The sequence below is a fragment of the Ahaetulla prasina genome, chromosome 6, assembly GCF_028640845.1.
Source record: "Ahaetulla prasina isolate Xishuangbanna chromosome 6, ASM2864084v1, whole genome shotgun sequence".
Taxonomy (NCBI): domain Eukaryota; kingdom Metazoa; phylum Chordata; class Lepidosauria; order Squamata; family Colubridae; genus Ahaetulla; species Ahaetulla prasina.
The window spans coordinates 97,598,897-97,623,503 of record NC_080544.1 but is presented as its reverse complement, the minus strand read 5'-3'; the positions used below and the strand labels follow the sequence as shown (position 1 = coordinate 97,623,503).

At 41.2% G+C, this 24,607-nt stretch overlaps 1 protein-coding gene and 1 pseudogene across 5 annotated transcripts in view; both read right to left on the bottom strand.

Moving 5' to 3' along the window:
* Positions 1–24,607, bottom strand: part of NAALADL2 (N-acetylated alpha-linked acidic dipeptidase like 2) — an 828,713-nt gene that overhangs the window by 623,535 nt on the left and 180,571 nt on the right. The window lies entirely within an intron of this gene.
* LOC131201568 (U1 spliceosomal RNA) lies at positions 1,153–1,304 on the bottom strand (annotated as a pseudogene).

Sequence of the window (24,607 nt, the reverse complement as noted above, 5' to 3'; positions counted from 1 at the left end):
AGCAGTTTAAATAGAGAATAAGATCTAGATCTGGTGAAAAGATTCTTCTCTCACACATAAAGTTTATTCCCCCTTGAAGAATACAGTTATCATTAAACTAATCTCATCCAAAGCTGTCAGTGTTTCCACAAGCTGTGTTTCCCTCTGGCATAATTAAAAGGTGAGAATGCCCCTTACCTTTTACAACAAACTCTTGGCTTTTGGAAAAAAAAATGACACAAAATCACGTTGAAACTATAACTGGGAAAATCAAGGATGAAACTGGTGGCTTTCCTTCGTCTTCCTATTGCCATAAATCATTGTTGTTGTTAGTTGCCGAAGTCATGTCTGACCCATCGCGACCCCATGGACAATGTTCCTCCAGGCCTTCCTGTCTTCTACCATCCTCTGGAGTCCATTTAAGCTCACACCAATTGCTGGACTCCATCCAGCCACCTCATTCTCTGTCGTCCTCTTCTTCTTTTGCCCTCAATCTTTCCCAGCATTAGGCTCTTCTCCAGTGAGTCCTTCCTTCTCATTAGGTGGCCAAAATATTTGAGTTTCATTTCAGGAACTGGCCTTCTAAAGAGCAGTCAGGGTTGATCTCCTCTAGGACTGACCAGTTTGATTGCCTTGCAGTCCAAGGGACTCATGGGAGTCTTCTCCAGCGCCATAGTTCAAAGACTTTAATTATTTGGCACTCAGCCTTTCTTATGGTCCAACTTTTACAGCCATACATTGCAACTGGGAAAACCATAGCCTTGACTATACACACTTTTGTTGGCAAGGTGCTGTCTCTGCTTTTTAGTACGCTGTCTAGATTTGCCATAGCTTTCCTCCCCAGGAGCAAGCATCTTTTAATTTCTTGGCTGCAGTCCCCGCCTGCGGTGATCTTGGAGCCCAGGAAAATAAAATCTGTCACTACCTCCATTTCTTCTCCATTTGTTTGCCAGGAATTGAGAGGGCCAGATGCCATGATCTTAGTTTTCTTAATGTTGCGTTTCAAGGCAACTTTTCAACTCTCCTTCTTCACCTGCATCAAGAGGCTCTTCAGTTTCTCTTCGCTTTCTGCCATTAGAATGGTATCATCTGCATATCTGAGGTTGTTGATATTTCTTCCGGCAATCTTAATTCTAACTTTTGATTCATCTAATACTCCCAGGATAAAATCAAGGTGGACAGTTCAACTCATTCACGAATTATTCAATCGAGTTTCCTGCATTTGGGGAAATTGCAGGGGTCAGCACACCCGGAGTGCAATAGATGAGCCTCACCCTGGGAAAACCTCCTTCGTGATCAGGGTATCTCCCCTGCCAGGTAAGTATCTTACCTGTAAGTATTCAGATCTAAATTGATTGATCCAAACCTCTATAAATCAAGAAACTGCCAAAGAAGCCAACAGCAAACAGAAGAATCTGTTGTGGCTCCAACCCCCACCCCACCGGGCCTGGTCCCCTGCCAGAAAGTGACTCAGAGAGTTAGGAAGAAGGGCTGTCAGGGCTCCCCTCTGCAGGGCCGGCCTCTCTGGCTCAGCTCCAGGAGCCAGAGGCAGGCCAGGTGGAGGAGATGACAAGGCCTCTATCTCCTGTATCTCCCCCCCCCCACCGCCCAGGCAATGCATCCAGACCCAGCTGTGGACAATCAGTCCTGGTTAGATCCCTGGTTTCGTAGACAAGAGAAGCGGGAACAACAGAAGAAGGGGTGGAGCAGGCCTAGAAAGTGCTGAGTCACGGAGCCACACCCCACAGGGTATAAAAGCAGGAGGGGCTGCTCTACTACTTTGTGACAGACAAAGCAAACTGACTGGAGAAAATTTGAGCTGAACTATTTGACTGAGCATTTGGCTTGGATTGCTGTTTGTTCCTGACTTCCTGGTTGCTCCAGTAATGAGCTTCTGACATGCCAGCATCAAGAAAGATAAAGAAAACCTTGGCAGACGATTGCTGGTTTGCTGCCAGAGCTGATAGCTGCCGTGGACTAAATTGCCGGCTAATTGAGTCAGTTCATGTGTCTCCCGGACTGAGGTGGGGGGACAGAACAGAATCTCTAAGACTGCCCCCACCCACCCACAGATGGATAAGACACCAGAATATAAACCGACAGCAAACAGCCTCCTCTGCTAGCACTGATGATGTTACCTAGTTAGGGTAATGAAATGTCTGCAAGAAAACAAGCAAGCTCAGAGAGCATCAAGGATCCTCATTAAAACAAATTTGTTTGGGTCTCATCGCATTGGGGCAATCTCATTTGATGACAGTGGAGTGGAGGAAGAAACAACCATCAGTGGCATCAAAACAACAATTGTCAGAGGAAAAACACAAGCACAACTGGAAAATTTGCTTAAAGGCAAATCATGGAAAAGGGAAGGTGTCAAAAAAAAGTAAAAATGTTGTCATTGATATACATAAAAGTGAAGGAGACGTGAATTCACCTCCCCGTATTACAATCTCTGCACAAGAACTGGAGGTCATCCATGACTTTGTGTACCTCGGCTCAACTATCTCTGACAGTCTCTCTTTAGATACTGAGCTGAATAAACGTATTGGTAAAGGGGCCACCTCATTTTCCAGACTTACAAAGAGATTATGGCTTAATAAGAAGCTGACAGAACATACAAAGATCCAGGTCTATAGAGCCTGCGTCCTGAGCACAGTCTTGTACTGCAGTGAGTCTTGGACCCTTTACGCACGGCAGGAGAGAAAGTTGAACACCTTTCATATGCGTTGTCTCCGATGTATTTTTGGCATCACCTGGCAGGACAAAGTTCCAAATAGCGCAGTCTTGGAATGTGCTGGAATTTCTAGCACATATACAATACTGAAACAGCGACGTCTACGCTGGCTTGGCCATGTCGTGAGAATGGCTGATGGTCAGATTCCGAAAGATCTCCTGTACGGAGAATTACTGCAGGGAAAGCGCCTCAGAGGGAGACTGTATCTGCGATATAAGGATATCTGCAAGAGGGACCTAAAGGCCCTGGGAATGGACATTAACAACTGGGAAAGCTTGACCTCCGATCCTTCAGCTTGGAGGCTAAAGACTTCTCCAATTCAAAGAGACATTTGTTCGGCAGGCTGAGGCAAAGAGGCAGTCCTGGAACCAGTGAAATCTGGGGGCTGGGCAGGGGACAGAATGTATCTGCCCTGAGTGTGGAAGGGATTGCCGCTCTCAAATTGGCCTTTTTAACCACAATAAATGCTGTTTCCAGAGCACAATACCATAGTCTTTTGAGACTGAAGGATGCCAATAGAATAGAAGGAACTTTGATTAGAAAATCACGGACAAAATTTTGATTTTTGTTTTGTTTTGTTGATACACACCATAAATACCCTGTACCAACTTGAGCAAGGTGGATCTGAAAAAAATGCCCTCTCTGCTTCTTATTTCCATCCTCCTCCCTATTAAAATGTTCATCCAAGGCTTCTGTTCCACACGGCAATTAACGGCAAAATGACATTTCATTTTTCAAGATCTGTATTTTCCCACCCACATATGTAGATATGTACACAGAGAGCCATACTTTCAATTCAGGTGACACTTTCAAAGTTCCTAATTAGACAAATGCATCCAGAAATTAAAAATGACAAAGAGAAAATTGTACATTGAAGTATTTTAAATAACCATCAAAAGGAAAGTGACAAGCTTTCTTACTGAACGTGTTGGGTAATAAAAGAGGACGAGGGAGAAGAAACAGACTAACAATCAGGTTTAGTGGCCTTGGCATAAAACATTTACTCCCCTTAGTGGGAATTGGTAGTCCCAAAGCTGAAGACCTGTGTAAGTGAACTGTGTTAATCATCTGGTATGAGCATTCACTGTTTACTCTGGAGACAAGAGCAATGTGAATGGGTACAGCAAAGGAAACAGACGGACGGGTTGCTAAAACCACTCTGCACTTGACTTGTAACCCTTGGAGAGCATTTACAGAAGTGGATTCCTTAACCTTTGAGAGAAACTAGGCATCTTTTATTTTGTTAATAAGGTAGCACACTCTCCGGCTCATGTTATATACAACATCAATAGATGATTGCTGTATTATAAAGATCCTTTCCCTCTCCTTCCTTCCTTCCTCCCTCCCTCCCTCCTCCTCCTTCCTTCCTTCTTCCTTCCTTCCTTCCTCCTCCTCCTCCTTCCTTCCTTCCTTCTTCCTTCCTTCCTTCCTCCCTCCTCCTTCCTCCTTCCTCCTCCTCCCTCCTCTCCTCCTCCTTCCTTCCTTCCTCCTCCTCCTCCTCCTCCTCCTCCTTCCTCCTCCTTTCTGCCTCCATTCTTCTCAATCCCATCTCTCTCCTTCCTTCCTCCTTCCTTCCTTCCTTCCTTCCTTCCTCCTCCCTCCTCCCTCCTCCCTCCTTCCTTCCTTCTTCCTCCTCCTTCCTTCCTTCCTTCCTCCCTCCTCCCTCCTCCCTCCTCCTCCTTCCTCCTTCCTTCTTCCTCCTCCTTCCTTCCTCCTTCCTTCCTTCCTTCCTTCCTTCCTCCTCCCTCCCTCCTTTCTTCCCTCTCTCCCTCCTTTCCTGCCTCTATTCTTCTCAATCCCATCTCCTTCCTTCCTTCCTTCCTTCCTTCCTTCCTTCCTTCCTTTCTTCCTTCCTTTCTTCCTCCCTCCCTCCCTCCCTCCCTCCCTCCTTCTTTCCCTCCTTTCCTGCCTCCATTCTTCTCAATCCCATCCCAATTTTAGGCTCAATTGCAGTCGTAAGTCAAGGACTACCTGTATAGGGCACCTCTTTTCCTTTTCAAAGATCCCAGGTTCAACCTTTGATATCTTCAAGTTAGGTAGAAGATCCACTGCAGAATATCAATGAGCTGACTATTATTATTTCTCAAAGACTAGACTAGACTAGACTAGACTAGGAGCTGGAAGGGACCCTGGAGGTCTTCTAGTCCAGCTTCCTGTTCAAGCAGGAGAATCTATACAATTTCAGACATTTGACTGTCTAGTCTCTTCTTAAAAACCTCCAGTGATGGAACACCCATAATTTCCGAAGGCAAGCTGTTCAACTGGTTAATTGTCCTTACTGTTAGGAAGTTTTTCCTTAATTCCAGGTTGGTTCTCTCTTTGATTAGTTTCCAACCATTGTTTCTTGTTCTGCCCTCTGGTGCTTTGGAGAATAATTTGACCCCCACTTCTTTGCGGCAGCCCTCAAATACTGGAATACTGCCATCAGGTCACTCCTAATTCTTCTTTTCTTAAGATTAGCCAGACCCAAAACCTGCAGCCATTCTTCACGGTTTGATTTAGTCTCCAGGCCTTTGATCATCTTAGTTGCTCTTCTCTGAACTTTTCCAAAATCTCAACATCTTTTTGTCATATGGTGACCCTTGGTCACCATACTGTGTCTCGTTCGCTTCCCCGCAGCTGGGCCCGTCTTATCTGCTTCGAACGCTGAGGAATGTCCTAGCATGCCTCCCGGCCCCAGCCCTGGCTCCATGCCCAGACAGGCTGAGGAGGAAGAAGTGCTTCCAGCCCCTGTTCAAGGGGGGATGACCGGGATACCTTCGAGACCGCCTTCTGCCACCGATTGCCTCCCAACGACCTGTGCACTCCCACAGAGTGGGCCTCCTCAGGGTGCCGTCGACCAAACAATGCAGGTTGGCGACCCCAGGAGGCCTTCTCTGTGGCGGCACCAACCCTGTGGAACGAGCTTCCTCCGGGATTACGACAACTCCCGACCTCGGACTTTCAGCCGAACTGAAGACTTTATTATACCAGCGTGCGGGACTAGCCTAAGAACAAAATGTTTTAGTTAAATTTTAATGGGGGTTTTATTGGTTTTTATTGTTTTAGTGATCAGGCCAGGATAATATTTAGTTTTAACTGGGTTTTAATGGTTATTTATTATATTGTTTTAATATGCCTGTGAACCGCCCTGGGTCCTACGGGAGGTGGTGCGGTATATTAGTTTGATAAATAAAATAAAATAAAATCAAGCAGGAGAATCTATACAATTTCAGACATTTGACTGTCTAGTCTCTTCTTAAAAACCTCCAGTGATGGAACACCCATAATTTCCGAAGGCAAGCTGTTCAACTGGTTAATTGTCCTTACTGTTAGGAAGTTTTTCCTTAATTCCAGGTTGGTTCTCTCTTTGATTAGTTTCCAACCATTGTTTCTTGTTCTGCCCTCTGGTGCTTTGGAGAATAATTTGACCCCCACTTCTTTGCGGCAGCCCTCAAATACTGGAATACTGCCATCAGGTCACTCCTAATTCTTCTTTTCTTAAGATTAGCCAGACCCAAAACCTGCAGCCATTCTTCACGGTTTGATTTAGTCTCCAGGCCTTTGATCATCTTAGTTGCTCTTCTCTGAACTTTTTCCAAAATCTCAACATCTTTTTTGTCATATGGTGACCCTTGGTCACCATACTGTTGTGTCTCGTTCGCTTCCCCCGCAGCTGGGCCCGTCTTATCTGCTTCCGAACGCTGAGGAATGTCCTAGTATGCCTCCCGGCCCCAGCCCTGGCTCCATGCCCAGACAGGCTGAGGAGGAAGAAGTGCTTCCAGCCCCTGTTCAAGGGGGGATGACCGGGATACCTTCGAGACCGCCTTCTGCCACCGATTGCCTCCCAACGACCTGTGCACTCCCACAGAGTGGGCCTCCTCAGGGTGCCGTCGACCAAACAATGCAGGTTGGCGACCCCCAGGGGGAGGGCCTTCTCTGTGGCGGCACCAGCCCTGTGGAACGAGCTTCCTCCGGGATTACGACAACTCCCCGACCTCCGGACTTTCAGCCGGGAACTGAAGACTTTATTATACCAGCGTGCGGGACTAGCCTAAGAACAAAATGTTTTAGTTAAATTTTAATGGGGGTTTTATTGGTTTTTATTGTTTTAGTGATCAGGCCAGGATAATATTTAGTTTTAACTGGGTTTTAATGGTTATTTATTATATTGTTTTAATATGCCTGTGAACCGCCCTGAGTCCTACGGGAGATGGTGCGGTATATAAGTTTGATAAATAAATAAAAAAATAAAATAAAGTAGGAGAATCTATACAATTTCAGACATTTGACTGTCTAGTCTCTTCTTAAAAACCTCCAGTGATGGAACACCCATAATTTCTGAAGGCAAGCTGTTCAACTGGTTAATTGTTCTTACTGTTAGGAAGTTTTTCCTTAATTCCAGGTTGGTTCTCTCTTTGATTAGTTTCCAACCATTGTTTCTTGTTCTGCCCTCTGGTGCTTTGGAGAATAATTTGACCCCCACTTCTTTGCAGCAGCCCTCAAATACTGGAATACTGCTATCAGGTCACTCCTAATTCTTCTTTTCTTAAGATTAGCCAGACCCAAAACCTGCAGCCATTCTTCACGGTTTGATTTAGTCTCCAGGCCTTTGATCATCTTAGTTGCTCTTCTCTGAACTTTTTCCAAAACCTCAACATCTTTTTTGTCGTATGGTGACCCTTGGTCACCATACTGTTGTGTCTCGTTCGCTTCCCCCGCAGCCGGGCCCGTCTTATCTGCTTCCGAACGCTGAGGAATGTCCTAGCATGCCTCCCGGCCCCAGCCCTGGCTCCATGCCCAGACAGGCCGAGAAAGAAGAAGTGCCTCCAGCCCCCAGCCCTGGCTCCATGCCCAGGCAAACAGAGCAACTAGACCCCTCTCCCTCCCCCACAGCATGTGAGCCTGAGGAAGGCAATTACCAACAGCTGGAGACTGGAGTGACCCTCGCTTCAGGAGAATTAATAGGCGGCGTCAACAGAAGGAAGGGAGGGGCAGGCCTGGATAAGTGCTGAGTCATGGAGCCACACCCTATGGCCTATATAAAGGATCTGCTTTCTGGCATTCTCTGAGTCAGGCAAAGTCTACCTTATATTGCTGAAGCCACTTTCTGGTCTCCTGCCTGCCTTGAGAACTTTGCTAGGACTTTGGCAGAGCTGCAGAGGCATGCCTGATTCGGATTTCCCTGACCCGGCCGTCAGCGGAGGAGTGGGACACGACACATACGACAATACTTGTTGCAGTATTCCAGGTGTGGTCTTACTAGGGTTTTGTAAAGCGGCACTAATATTTCACATGATCTTGATTCCATGCCTCTATTTATACAACTCAGGATGGTATTAGTTTTTTGGCTGCTGCTGCACATTGCTGGCTCATATTCAAGTGATCCTCCACTAGGATTCTAAGGTCCCTCTCACGGTTACTGCTTTTGAGCCAGGTCTCTCCTAATCTGTACTTATACCTTTGATTTTTCCTGTCTAATTTATTATTAAATAAATTTAAATAGGCACTCAACTAACACAGAGGTGACTCTGGAGACTTACTTTTTTTTTTTTTAAATGCACCATATAATAAAAATCCAAATAAACTCCAACCCTCAATCAGTAGTATGAGTTGACTTGGGGAGAAGAGTAGATTCTTATAAAATTTTCTCCTTCCCAATACAAGAATGTGCTGCCACTTTCCCACAAAATATATTTTAATGGACTAAAAGAAATCCAAAGGTTTTAAAGAATAAGTGTGTTACATGTTGGGATATTGCTCTTTTTGACTCTTTTGGTCCAATTGCAATTTGACCGATATTTTCCTTCCTTGGTTTTAATCCTATTGCTGTCTAAATTGTATTAAAGATGACAACAATAACTCAATTTTTTTTCTCAGATGAGAAAAGTAGCTCTGATGGAAAAATGGGACCCTGAATGACAAGCACGGACTTGTTTTTTATCAACCTCAACCTTCCTGGGAAGAGCCACAACCTAAACCTACATTTTAGCAAATATGCAAATCTTGGGGCGGGAAACCCCACATCTACCAATTTGTTTCTGCTTTATCTATATTATAGAAAGTCCTCTGACTTTGGTTATTTCCCGCTGATTTACACCAGTAAGGAGAGATTTAGTTTGAGTGTTTATAATGAAAGAAATACATCAGGCTAATAAAATATTTAAAAACTGAGTGACTACATTTACAGTTAAAAGGGAATTTTAAAAGCTACCTCAGGAGTGAAGACCGTTACCATAGCATCAACAATTTTTTCCTCCATTTTTGAAGCTTGTCCAACACCGTGTTTAAATAACAGCAAACAGAGGCTTACAAGAGATGATGTATTTATAGAGATTCAGGAGGAATTAAAAACTATTAAGGAAGCTTCCTTATACCCATTGTAAATGTACCACATTGTTTCAATGTTTTATTTATGAACAGGGATGTTATTAAAAGTAAAAGATCTCCAATAGCACATAAAAGTAATGCTTTTATGAGATTAAATGTCAGGCAAATGGCATGGAAAAAATAATATTCCAATCATTATAAAACAGAAGTAATCTTAGTAGCTTTATAATTTCAAGGTAGGAGTGTAAACAACCATGTTTATTATATTAAAGCAAGCAAATTTCTCCCATTTCAAATGGAAGTCTTGATTGGTGATGTTCTCCATTTATGAATATCCCCCTTTTCAGGAAAAGCTTTGAAATGCTATTAATCATATTTAATATCCATTTATTCAGAACATCCATTTATTTTAGCACAGAAAATCTGTCAACAGATGCAAAATATACAGATGTGTTGGAACTGCATCCTGGCAGAACATGTGGGAAATTGCTGTCCCAAGACATCTGTATGGTGCCAGCTATCAGAAAGTTCAGATGGTCAATATTATCATCCAAGTGTGTTGGACTGCACAGCTCATTGGGGTATTTTAGATGCTATCTAAATATGGAGAGCCAATTAGCCCTGGGTCATAAGGGCAGTTTTTATCCTCAATAACACTGTGTATGTTCTGGGTTAATCTAGCTCTCCCACTCAGGTCTGCAGACAAAACAGAAAACAGAAGGTGAACAGAAGGTTAACTCTCTTCTCAGTTGCCGCCATAAGGTGGCCATGCAAAATTCCATTTCTCTAGAAATTTCCATTTTCGGCTATTTTCAGTTACAGACGTGGTATGTAAAACAAACCAAAAAGGATGTGTGAAGGGAGAAGGATGTCTCCTTTCAGTCCATCAATAGTGGTTTTGACATGGAATGGTCCATCACTGACTTTTATTTATTCATTTTTGGCTTAGTAGAAAAAGAAGAAAAAATGGTAACCACCACAAAAGCACCTAGTTAAAATGGTTTCACTGGAATTCCCTGTGCCACCACTTCATTGGGTGAGTCATTTATTGATGGACACGGGTATGTTGGTTAATCCTTGTCATGCAAATATCACTTATATATAAGATGAGGAGAAGGCACCGTAGGACTCCCAGGGCCATATACATTTAGCTTGCCTAAAATTATCTTAATGGTTGTTTATAATATTGGATTTTTTTGTTCTGACAGAACTGAAATTCACCCAGATGGCAGCTTGAAGATCCAATGGGTTTGTTTCAATTCTGGATGGGCAGAAGCTTGGAAAAATATTTGATGTAATATCTACATCGAAATATTCACTCAGAATATTCTCAGTCATTCAGGTCACGGTTGTTCCAAACGTACTTCTTGTTTTGCTTGAAGATGTTTCATTTCTCATCCAAAAAGCTTCTTCAGTTCTGACTGAATGGTGGAGAATGGAAGGAGTCATATTCCTCGTAGTCATCTGGCCGTTAACACTCTTTCTAAGAGTCAGACTTCTGAATGTGAAATAACTTTGTAACTATGTAGTATGATGGACTTGCAGGGCTGGCGCAATGTGTAACATGTTCAGACTGGTGCAATAGGACTGGGTGTTTTGTTAATATGATTTATTGAGCTAGGGATTTTCTGTCTTCACTGTGAGTTGTACTGTGTTGGGGAGGTGCACTGAGGGAACTCAGCCAATCTCATTGTACGTATGTTGTGCATTGACAATAAAGATTTGAAATTTGGAAGCGCCATTGAGGCCACTTGGAGATTTATTTATGCCCTCAGGGTTTCCTGAAACCTGCATTTCTTTTTCTGGAAATCCATTCATACTCCCACACTGTTCAAAGAGTGTTATGATATGTTATAATACCAACCCTTAAAAATCTATCTACCTGAATGAATATTTCGGGTAACAGGTGGATGTTAGACATACATCAATCACCTTCATTTAAAAAATCATCTTATAAATATTTATGCAGTTATGGAAAAATCCAGCAAAACATCTAGCTAATATACATAGGTACAGATATATGTGTGCACACACCTGTTTTAAACATTCATAAATGTGGAAATGAGATGGAATGAATGAATGAATAGAATAGAGCTGGAAGTAACCATTGAGGTCTTCTAGTCCAGCCCCCTGGACTGGAAGCAAGAGAACCTATACCATTTCAGACAAGTGACTGTCTAGTCTCTTCTTAAAAACCTCCAATGATGGAGCACCCATGATTTCTGAAGGCAAGCTGTTCCACTGGTTAATTGTCCTTCCTGTTAGGAAGTTTCTCCTTAATTCCAAGTTGCTTCTTTCTTTGATTAGTTTCCAACCATTATTTTTTGCCCTGCCTTCTGGTGTTTTGGAAAATAATTTGACGCCCTCTTTGTGGCAGCCCCTCAAATACTGAAATACTATCATGTCACCCCCTAATTCTTCTTTTCTTTAGACTAGTTAAAGGTAAAGATTCCCCTCGCACATACGTGCTAGTCATTGCCGACTCTAGGGGGAGGTGCTCATCTCCATTTCAAAGGGGAAGAGCCTGCGCTGTCTGAAGACGTCTCCGTGGTCATGTGGCCGGCATGACTCAATGCCAAAGGCGCACAGAACGCTGTTACCTTCCCACCAAAGGTGGTCCCTATTTTTTCTACTTGCATTTTTACGTGCTTTCGAAACTGCTAGGTTGGCAGAAGCTGGGACAAGTAACAGGAGCTCACCCTGTTACACGGCAGCACTAGGGATTCGAACCGCTGAGCTGCCGACCTTTCGATCGACAAGCTCAACGTCCTAGCCCCTGAGCCACCGCGTTTAGACTAGCCAGATCCAAAACCTGCAGCTGTTCTTCCTCTGGTTTGGTTTAGTCTCCAGACCTTTGATCATCTTAGTTGTTCTTCTCTGAACTTTTTCCAAAGTCTCAACTTCTTTTTTGTAGTATGGTGACCAAAACTGGTTGCAGTATTCCAAATGTGGTCTTACGAGGGTTTTGTAAAGCAGCACTAATACTTCATGTGAGCTTGATTCTATGTTTATACAACCCAGGATTGTATTAGCCTTTTTGGCTATTTTTTTTTTTTTGGCACACTGCTGGCTCATATTCAAATGATCATCCACTAGGATTCCAAGTTCCCTCTCATAGTTACTGTTTTTGAGCCAACTTATGCCTTTGATTTTTCCTGTCTTTGCTTTGCTTTTCTGCCCATTAAAATTCATTTTGTTGGATAGGGCCCATTGTTCAAGTTTGTCAAGATCTTTTTGGATCCTGAATTTGTCTTCTGGAGTGTTTAGCATCATCTGCAAATTTGATGAGTTCCCCTTCTAATTCCTTTACTTCTATCATCTAATAGACTTGCAAAGTATCAGAATTGATTTAGTAAACAAACAAGATCAGAAATACAATGACCTATGTAGCATTGGTCAAATTTATATTTTGTATTATTTTCATAACAGATGTGCATGCCACATACTAGTCTTTTCCGAACTTGACAATTTTAAGATGCATCAACTTCAGCACTCAAAATTTCCCAGCCATCAAATGCTGGCTAGGGAATTCAGGAAGTTGAAGTTTACACATCTTAAAGTTGCCAAATGTGAAAAACACTTGTCTTCTTTTAGACTTTGCTAATAATTATAGATTATAGCTTGCCCAAGAAAATAGAACTACATGGACTCTTTTCCCCCCACTTAATATTGTTTCTTTATTAAAATTTAAATGAAAGTAATTGTAAGAGACAGAATTATCTCATGTTAATCCACCATCTGGCAGATGATATAAACACCTCAATTATTTGGGCTGGAGCTTATTTGGCAAATCCACAATGCCATTACTTTCATCAGTACGTATTAAAGTGATTTCCTTTTGATATCAAAGTCATTACAGTACTAAAACTATTCTAAAGTGCAAAGACAGAGGCAGCAATGCTCAGCTCTCAAGCAATTTGGGGCATATTAATGGAAAGTTAATAATAATAATAATAATAATAATAATAATAATAATAATAATAATAATAATAGTAATAAAAACAGCAACAACAATAATAACAACAACAATAACAACAACAACAGATTTGGAAGGGACCTTGAAGGCCTTCTAGTCCAACCCCCTGCCCAGGCAGGAAACCCTACACCATCTCAGACAGATGGTTATCCAACATTTTCTTAAAAATTTCCAGTGTTGGAGCATTTACAACTTCTGCAGGCAAGTCGTTCCACTTATTAATTGTTCTAACTGTCAGGAAATTTCTCCTTAGTTCTAAGTTGCTTCTCTCCTTGATTAGTTTCCACCCATTGCTTCTTGTTCTACCCTCAGGTGCTTTGGAGAACAGCCCGACTCCCTCTTCTTTGTGGCAACCCCTGAGATATTGGAACACTGCTATCATGTCTCCCCTAGTCCTTCTTTTCATTAAACTAGACATACCCAGTTCCTGCAACCGTTCTTCATATGTTTTAGCCTCCAGTCCCCTAATGATCTTTGTTGCTCTTCTCTGCATTCCCAGAGTGCAGAGAACCATATCTGTGGGCACATGAGTGTAGCCCTAGCTCAGCACCAGCGTTCATGCACGTGCCAGCAAGCTGGTTTCCGGGCCTTCCGGGCCCACCAGAAGTCAGGAAGCAGGCTGTTTATGGCCTCTGGAGGGCCTCCAGTGGGTAGGGAAGGCCATTTTCACCCTCCCCAGGCTCCAAGAAAGCCTTTGGAGCCTGGGGAGGGCGAAAAATGGGCCTAATGGGCCCACCGTGCCATCGCATGGCAAAAGTAGGGGGAGTGGGGTGGGGTCATGTGCGCATGGTGGGCGGGGACCATTGAATTATGGGTATGGGCACCTGTGCGTGCAACTCCCCGTGCTCCCCCCACTTTTGGCAGATGATGGCAAAAAGGTTAGCCATCACTGGTCTATAGGGTATCATAAAAAAGTCAACATGGTGCCACCACAATGTGATCAAAACCCATCCCATTTTTATATGCATTATATGTATACAACACAGATAGAAAACCAGGCAAAGCTTCAATGGTGCCACCAGAACCATTATCTTGACTTCTAAAACTATATCCTGCAGATACCTCTGGAAACCGGATATCATTAAAATCTCCAATATAAACAGTATATCTAGAGCCATGAATTCAAATCATAGCGCTGAAAGCCAATACTGGCCCACCAATTAAAAAGTCAAAAGAAAGCATTTTCATACAGCCTCATGTCTAGAAGTCATTACTGCACGATGTGGTAAAAGACACAAGCTTTGGTGGTTTAAAAAAGAGATTGGCTAAGTTCATGAAAAGAGCCTGTTTGGGGAGGTGGGTTAGGCATACAAGCTAGAAACCAGGAGACATGAGCTCTGATCCCACTGTAGGAAAAAAACAAAAACAAAGGTAAAGCCTTCCCTGTGGATTTCCCTCCTCCACCCATTGTTGCTGCCTGTACATAGGTAGCAGTGCTTATCTCCGTTTCAAGGCCATTGAGCCAGTGCCGTCTGAAGACATTTCTGTGGTCACGTGGCCAGCATGACATCACAGAGCACTGTTACCTCTCCACTGAAGTGGTACCTATTTATCTACTTGCATTTGCATGCTTCTGAACCAGAGGTGGGTTTCAGCAGGTTCTGACTAGTTCTGGAGAACCGGTAGCTGAAATTTTGAGTAGTTCGGAGAACCGGTAATAAAAGTTCTGACTGGCCCCACCCCTATCTATTCTCTGCCTCCCAAGTGGTCTGCTGATTGGGAGGAAATGGGGATTTTGCAGTATCCTTCCCCATCATGCCCACCAAGCCACGTCCAGCAAGCCAAGCCATGCCATGCCCACCAAGCCATATCCACAGAACCGGTAGTAAAAAAATTTGAAACCCAACACTGTTCTGAATTGCTAGGTGAGCAGGAGCTGGGGTAGGGACAGAAGCTCACAGTGTCATATGGGTCTCGAACATGGGCTGCCAGCTTTGCCAGACAATAAGCCCAGCATCTTAACCGCTGAGTGATTGTGTTATTTTGGACCAGTCTCTCTCTCTCTCTCTCTCTCTTCCCCTCCCTCTCCCTCCCCCCCCCTTAAGAAGCAGGCAATGGCAAACCATTTCTGGAAAAAAGAAACATTACCCAAAAAAACTGCAGGGACTTGTCCAAGCAGTCATCAGGAATTAAAAAAACTAGTGCACACAAAAAAGGAGCAGGTTTTTGAAGGACTATCGAGTCTTGAAAGTCAATGTTATCTCAATGTTAGGGGAATAATGCCTCTAAATATGAATTGCAGAAGAACAAATCTAGTACATCAGCACCACCTGCATATGATAAGCAAAATAATAGACTAAAATGGGTCTTGGTCCAATCTAACAGGACTATTTTTATGTTCCTATAACACAGCAGATGAAATATATCTTACATCTTTGCTTATATTCCTGATTTAGCCTAATTTTTGCTCTTGATCTTCCAGGCTTAATATTAACACTCTTCATTATTATTCAAATTCCTTCAAGATACCTACTGAACGTGGTTCTAATATCAAAACTTTGGGTCAATAGTGGACAGGTTGTTCACCTTCAAGTCGGGAAGGATGAAAATGTTACAAGGAAATACGACAGCCTATAATCCTATACATGCTTACTTTGAAGAAACTCTCACAAAGTTCAATAAGGCTTTATTTCCAAATAAATGTTCCTAGGAATCTTGCCGTATGAAAAATAAATGTACTGCAAAGAAAATTTTGATTTAATGCTGATACAGAAACAGCCTTTACATGAAGATGTTATTGTGGCTAATTTGTTAAGGGGAAAAAAAACCCTAAACATGATACACACAAACGCACATACACAATCCTTTTGCCTTTTCCCCAGAAGTAATAGATTGATTACGGAAATAAATACCTGACTACCATATTCCGACAGAAAGGATAATTAAATCTGGGGAAACCTCCACTCAACAATACTCTAAACAATCAAGAATGCTTGCTTAGAGAACCTGCTTCGCCCAGTCCATCTGCTGATTAGGGTTGTTGCTTTTATTAATCCTTTATTCACATTTATAAGGTCCACTTTTTTTTTAAAGGAAATGACAAATAATATTTCTAAAGCACATAAACAGATGGCACTACAGCAGGTAATCATTTAATTTTAAATAACTCTTGCAGGATGAGCAGACTGTCCAAAAGCTCAGGAAACAGTATGAATGTACATCTGGCAGCATACAGTGTTAGAAAAAAACTGGACTCAACTTTGCATTTGGAAGAAAGTTGAGTATGCGTGCATGCCTCCTGCCGGCCGGCTGGTCTTCACATCTCTGTCACGCATGTGTGGGGGGATGGGGTACATGCAGGGGCACACACACATGTGCAGGCGACAGAGTGCGTGCAGGTGTGCATGAACATGTACGGAGTATGGGGTGGGTGGGTGGGGTGCATGAACGGGGCCCAGGGTTCATGCAGGGGGCCACGCGCAGGGGCCACGCACACATTGCATTTTTATTTTTTTTTGCATTTATATCCCGCCCTTCTCCGAAGATTCAGGGCGGCTTACATTGTGTCAAGCAATAGTCTTCATCCATTTGTATATTATATACAAAGTCAACTTTTATTGCCCCTCCAACAATCTGGGTCCTCATTTTACCTACCTTATAAAGGATGGAAGGCCGAGTCAACCTTGGGCCTGTTGGGACTTGAACCTGCAGTAATTGCAAGCAGCTGTGTTAATAACAGACAGACTTAGCCTGCTGAGCCACCAGAGGCGCTGGGGGTTTGGGCGCACTTTGGACATTCAGTCCAGAAAAGGTCAGCCATTACTGCTGTAGATTAACTCATGACCATGAAGACAATTCCAATAAGAAGTTTAGGTTAGTCAATATATCCTGCAGCTAATATTCTTAGTAGTTTAGATATTCGAAGTTGCTTCAGACAGCAGATACTGAGTGGGGACGGGGAGAAAGAAGAAGCTTTCTCAAATGTCCTAAAAAGATTGAAGTTGGAGTTTAGAACGACACTTGAGTCCATTTCTGTACATGGAATTTGGGAGGATGCATAACCTTTTACTCTTTGCCTTAAGCAGCAAAATCATTTGGACCAATTTCACTTAATATTAGGCTTAGAATGGACAGACCTGGTTATCTGATGCACACTATCCAACATGGAATGACTCTGTAGACTAAAGCTTCTCATAACAAGCTGCTTTTGGGTATTATTTGCCAAGAAACATGTCAGAACTGTTTATAAAGGTAGCCCTTACTTACCGGCTGCCACATTTAGTGAAGTTCAAATTATTATTATTTTCTTTTAATGATCCTATAATAATCCCTTGCATCAGAGTGGAGTCAGGGCAACTAAAAGGAGCTTGAAAGTTTACTGGCCTTCCTGACACCTACGCAAAGTTCACAGCAGACAATAACTCATTGCATCTAGAGAAAGAGAGAGAAAAATATCTGCCGCTGCCTAGGATCAAACTCACAGCCTCCTGATTGTGAGGCAAGAGATATTCTAGGCTTCTAGGCCACTGTGCTGGTGAGTGAAATTCAAACCCTGGCTTTGCAACTGAACCTTGCATTTTTATGACTTTTACAGTATCACACTGCTACAGCGCCACATGATCACCATTTGCATGGTTATCAACTGACTTCTGACAGGCAAAATTAAGGGAGATTGAGGAAGTAAAATAACAAGTTGAGGTCACATGATACAACAGAATAGAATAACGGAGTTGGAGGTCTTCAAGTCCAACCCCTTGCTTAGGCAGGAAATCCTATGCCATTTCAGACAAATGTCTGTCCATGATGATTTACTTAATAACTATAGTGATCAACTTAATAACCAAATGGGAAGGGATGTTGTAACTCTATCACAGTCACATTATTTTTCTTCCTAGCAACTACAATTCTAAACATCATCATGATCATCATCATCGTCATCATTTTCATCATCACTGTCACAATAGTAGCAGCAGCAGCCCTCCCCCCCCCTCCTCCTCCTCCTCCTCCTCCTCCTCCTCCTCCTCCTCCTCCTCCTCCTCCTCCTCCTCCTCCTCCTCTTCTTCTTCTTCTTCTTCTTCTTCTTCTTCTTCTTCTTCTTCTTCTTCTTCTTCTTCTTCTTCTTCTTCTTCTTCTTCTTCTTCCCCTCCACGTCCTCCTCCTCCTCCTCCTTCTTCATCATTAAAAATGCAGCCACTAAGTTTGCACAGCTGAACTAATTAATTGGATTCTGTAATTAGCAGTATCTTCCCATTATCTACTGTATTAGTGGATAGTGGATAGTGGATAGCCACCCATTGTCGCTTGCTTGAAATTCCCTTAAGCTGCTAGCATGAGTTAATGAAACTTTTACATCAATCGTTTGCTTTTAGAAAAATTGAGATTAATCAAGAAAATTATCAGGGTTTCTTCATTAAGAACATTTATGACTATTCGTGCAGAACCAAAAACTCTTGAATTTTTTTTAAAACCCTTCTCATCTAATCTGATGTCAAAGAAATTCTTGTCAGGATTATTATTATTTTTTCTTTTTTCCAAAAGAGAAGAATATATCATTTAAATTCTCATGGGTTCTGTGACAGCATGAAGTCACCCATGGCTCTCTGCTATCTAGGTTAGACATGCTGTTCTTTTTCACTGATAGCAGAACCTGAGGATAGAAGAAAATGCATATTTTTTTTCCCCAAAGGAAAGGTAGATTGCTGCTATGTTGGGAAGGAGAAACCTGGACACTTAAACAAAAGGCATCTGGGAAGAAGGAAGGTAGCAAGGGCAAATCACAATGCATTCTATTTTTTTTTTTAAAAAAATTGTTTTAATGTGATACACAATCTGACAAACACACAACATATAACATATAAATATTTCCTATTTCTAAACATTCTATAAATGGTTAGATACTGCAGATTGGTATTTGTTATTGGTTTCAGGGGAAAGATTCCTGAAGTAAAGATAAGTGAGCAGGGGTAGGATTCAAAATTTTTAGCAACCGTAAAAGATAATGGACTAAAATCCACACATGGTTGGAAAAAATGATAAAAAAGCATATAGACTTTAAACCAGAAGTTTTTCTATTGGGGATTATATCTGAAATTTATAATAGAGAATTGAGATACTTGATTGTGAATGTAGCAACAGCAGCTAGGATTGTATTTGCTAAGAACTGGAAAAATGAGAAATTACCATCGCAAGATGAAATTATTAAGAAAATAATGGTATGTGCAGAAATGAGTAAACTGACATTTGAAATTAGAGAACAGGAAGATAAGCAATATCATAAGATATAGGATTTATTTTATCAATGGTTAGAAGGGAAAATATGTTTTCCCTAGGAGTTTCTTACAAGGGAAGAATTACCATCTGACTGAGATGGTGTAGGATTTCCTGCCTGGGCAGGGGGTTGGACTAGAAGGCCTCAAAGGTCCCTTCCAACTCTGTTGTTATATTACATTATATTATTACTGAATGATACAATTGATTTAAGATGATGGAATAAATGGTGTAATAAGATAAAATAATGATTTAGAACAATTTACATCATAGTTAATCTAAGGATCAATTGATTAAAACATTTGGACATATATCGGATGATAAAATGTAAGATCAGATAAATTAATGATATTCATATGTTGAAAGTGCATGGAAGATGCTTTTATGTTTATTTGTATTAAAAATAAAAAAAAATTCAAAAAAAAATTTTAGCAACTGGTTCTCTGTCTGGTTGCTGGGTGGGCATGGCCATGATGGGCGTGGCCAACTCAGCCCCCTGCACCACATGGGGGGCATTTTCACCCTCCCCAAGTTCCATAGGGATTTCTCGAGCTTCTGGGAGGGCAAAAGCAGCCTCCCCCGGGCTCCAGAGACCAGAAACGAGCTCCTTTCCAGACTTCCAGAAGGCTCCCAGGGCCTCTGTATGGGCACTGCACTTACCTGGCATCCAAAACGGGCCATGGGGAGACTCCTGGGAGAGGCGGGGAGGGGTAGGCTGGGCGGGGCCAGCCAGTCCTTGCAACTTCCGGTTCGGCAAACCAGATGTAAAATTAGCATCCAGTTCATCCAAACTGGTCCGAACTGGCTGAATCCCACCCCTGTAAGTGAGGGAGATCTACTGAATAAGGGAGAGATGCAATGAGAGACAATCCCTCTTGTGTTGCACCACAGTTACAGAACTCTTGTCACAATGTAAGAATATGCAACAAATATAAAGACAAAGTCATAGGACACTTAAAACTCATAAATGGTCTGTTCTCACAATGGCCAACCAACATAAGGAGATTAGGCTCCCAGGAGACATCCTTCAACAGCACTTACACTGCTATCAAAGCTAATAGCCAGGGAGCCCTATGACTTCCATAAATTGGTCCAACCTGGTTTTTAAGCCAGCCACGCTACCAGCCCCATATCACACAGGTTTTAATGGTTTGTCAAGAAAGTCCAGTCAGGTCCTTCTATAAATCTCAATAAGCCCCTAACTGACATAGCAGTCAAAGCTGGACAAAGAGCCCCTGGCCAAAGAGCCTCAACAGGAGCTTCATGTCCAGGATGACACGCTCCCAAGTCATAAACCTTCTCTTTTAACAGCAATGTAACTCTATGCAGAGGGAAAAGGGGGCGTATAGAGGAATCCCAGGGCTTACAAATCCAGGAGAGGAAAAAAAAGGATAGTAAGAGAAGGGAGGGGGATGACTACATGCATAGACATAGATGAGATTATTGTTCTTCTGTTGCTTATCTTGCTTATCAGAGGATAGGGTAGGGTTGGGTAGGGTAGGTAGATAGAATAGAATAGAATAGAATAGAATAGAATAGAATAGAATAGAATAGAGGAGAGGAGAGGAGAGGAGAGGAGAGGAGAGGAGAGGAGAGGAGAGGAGAGGAGAGGAGAGGAGAGGAGAGGAGAGGAGGAGAGGAGAGGAGAGAAGAGAAGAGAAGAGAAGAGAAGAGAATTCTTTATTGGACAATTGTGAATGGACACACAAAGGATTTGTCTCTGGTGCAGAAGCTCATACATACAAACAACAAGTGAAGCCATAGATCATAAATCATAAGATACAATCATAAATCTTCATAAATCAAAAGATAAAAATGACAATTGATAAATCATAATATGCCAACAGGAGAAGGTAGTAGGAAAGGTGAGAAGATAAGTTGAGAAGATGACAAAGATGACAAGATGACAAGGATACTAGCAATATAGCCTACTACATGGGTAAATATATTTAGGCATAAAACAGTGCCTAACAGTAGAAAAGAAAGGAATTTTGATGCCTAATTAATTTTCCATGCCTGAAAAAGAAACTAAATTATTAATATTGTTTGCTGTGCTAATAAAGGAAAAATGCCAACATAATCACAAGAAGATGCTTAGTGTGCCCTAACTTGGATTATGTCACATGAACCGACAAAGTCCTTGTGGTAGATACAATTAATTTGCACATAGAAATCATCTTAAAATTCTTTACTGAGATAGCAGTTTTACAGCAGATGTAAAACATGGAGAAATGGGTTCCTAAATATTGTGAGAAAAAGACTAGACTTTATTTTCATGCTTAGTATTACATTGTCCTGCCTCTAAGTTATATAGATAACTAGCTGGACTCCTGTTCTTCGCTATGAAACTATGTCATCAGGCGTGATAAATTGACATTTAAAGCCTGAAACTTAATGTAGAATGTGTAACTTTGTAGCATCGGAGCATGTTCATATAAGACAACTGGCAGTTGGAACAGAGGGGAGGGGGAGTAGAATGTCTCAGCCCACAGGCTGGATGAGTCACATGCTGGCCACGCCCACAACCAGTTTAGCAAAGGGGTAGCATCAGAGCATGTTAATATAAGGCAACTGGCAGTTGGAACAGAGTTCTTTTCAGGTGGGGAGGGGGAATAGAATGTCTAGTTCCTTAGATTCAGAGCGTGTTAATATAAGGCATACTGGCAGTTGGGACAGAGTTCCTTTCAGGTGGGGAGGGGAGTAGAACATCTAACTCCTGAGCATCAGAGTGTGTGAATATAATACTGTATATGAAATAATAATGATCTGATGGTGATTTTGAAAAATCCTTTCTTAGCGAGCACCCAGAAGCCAAGAGGAACATATGTGCTAAATTTCAAGTTTGGAGATTCTCCGTTCTGGAGATTTCATGATAAGTGACTGGTATTTGGCTTTTATATATTAGATAGTTATGTTTCCAACAAGATGGCTTCTTAAAACGAAGATAGACACTTGAATGATTCGCAAAAGGATGAGAAAGATAAAACTGATCATTATATTAAAGAATTTCCATCTACTGGATATAATGCAGATGCACAAGAAATGCAGATTGCTGTATTTGTTTTGAGGATACAAAAGAAGTGTTTTGGAGAGAAGGCTAATTTGCAGCTATTTGGTAGCAATTTAATTGCTCTTGCAGCTTGCTTCCTTTTGAAATAACACTAAACATAAACACAACAAAAGGTTACTTTGGATATGGAGAAATCAGAAATTCCCAAATGCTTTTTTTTTTTAAAGCCAACATCCGTAGCTTGAAATGCTAAACAAAGTGTGAAAATGTATTAGAAGAAGGAGCATAATGAGTCAACATCCAGATAAATATTTGCCACTTGCAAACACAGTACAAATCAAGACCTTAATCAATCTGACAGCAACTCATAAGTTTGTGGAGTGTTCAACACTCCGAGACGAGCTGATTTTGAAAACTGAACACCACGTTAATGAATTTTTAATTTTCCTTTTTATTGAAAGTCCCCTGAGCCTTGTTGGAAAATAAAAGTCAGAGTATCAGATTAGTGATGGTATCAAATCCATCAAGGGCTGAAATGTTTTATGCCTGTCTGTCTATCTGTCTGTCTGTCTGCCTGCCTGCCTGTCAATTAATGGATCGATCTATTAACTAACCTGCATTGGAAGAGAGGACAGAATTCATGTCAATCATTCAGTGACTGCAGCAGCTGCTCACGTTATTCAACAAAACAGAAATAAATAATTCTGATGGCCCATTTTGTACATCTGAATGCATGGACCGAAAGCTTGACCAAGAATTAGTTCATTTTTATTTAGTTAAAACTTTGTTTTGCAAAATGCCAGTAAACTATATATTCAAAAATAAATTGTACAAACCACCTGCTGAGAAATCATTACAAAAAATAAAAACAAAAAGAATAGCAAATAGAAGATTTAGTAAAGAAGGGAAAAGAGAAAAGAAATGAATCAAGGCAAGATAGGAATCAGCCGTGGGAATAACAGATTTCACAGTAGTAGAGTTTTCTGCCAAATCAAGGAAAGTCTCAAAACGTATTAGCAGGGAAAGGCTCTGATTTTGTTATGTGTATGTTTCTCCTTAGAACTGGTGCAATTAGAACCTATGAAAACTTATTCAGAACATTATTTACTGTCTGGTTATAACTAATATAATAATAATATATAATAATGATAATATTTTATATATATATATATATATATATATATATATATATATATATATATATATATATATATATATAAATATATATAATATATATATGGGTCTTTGGTTGTTCGGGTTTTCTCCCGTGTAAAATTGGAAATGTCTTGGCGACGTTTCGACGAAGCTGAAGCCTGAAAATGACGAATGAGACTTCATCGAAACGTCGGCAAGACATTTCCAATTTTACACGAGAAACCCAACAACCAAAGACCTATATACAAACACCCGTGAAAACCTCAGAAAACAAATATATATATATATATATATATATATATATATATATATATATATATATATATATATATATATATATATATATATATATATATATATAAATATAATAATAATAATATAAATAATAATTATAACTGTCTGGTTCGGTTCTGCAACCCAACAAGAAAAACCCAGACTTCAGAGGATAATTAGAACTGCAGGAAAAATAATTGCTACCAACCTGCCTTCCATTGAGGACCTGGATACTGCACGAATCAAGAAGAGGGCCGTGAAAATATTTGCAGATCACTCGCATCCTGGACATAAACTGTTTCAACTCCTACCCTCAAAACAACGCTATAGAGCACTGCACACCAGAACAACTAGACACAAGAACAGTTTTTTTCCCGAAGGCCATCACTCTGCTAAACAAATAATTCCATCAACACTGTCAGACTATTTACTGAATCTGCACTACTATTAATCGTTTCATGGTTCCCATCACCAATCTCTTTCCACTTATGACTGTATGACTATAACTTGTTGCTGGCAATCCTTATGATTTATATTGATATATTGACCATCAATTGTGTTGTAAATGTTGTACCTTGATGAACGTATCTTTTCTTTTATGTACACTGTGAGCATATGCACCAAGACAAATTCCTTGTGTGTCCAATCACACTTGGCCAATAAAAAATTCTATTCTATTCTATTCTATTCTATTCTATTCTATTCTATTCTATTCTATTCTATTCTATTCTATTTATTTATTTATAGCCTATCTTTATTTTATTTTTTTTAATAAAAAACTTGAGGTAGCACACATATCTAATATTCTTCATCCTATTTAACCTACAACAACTATTCAGTGGGGCTGGAAGAGACTGATTGGCCCCAAGGGTCATCCAGCTGGCTTTCATGGCTAAAAGGACTAGAACTCACAGGTCTCCCAGTTTCTAACCTGTCGCATTATCCACAACGGGTATTGTTCTATATC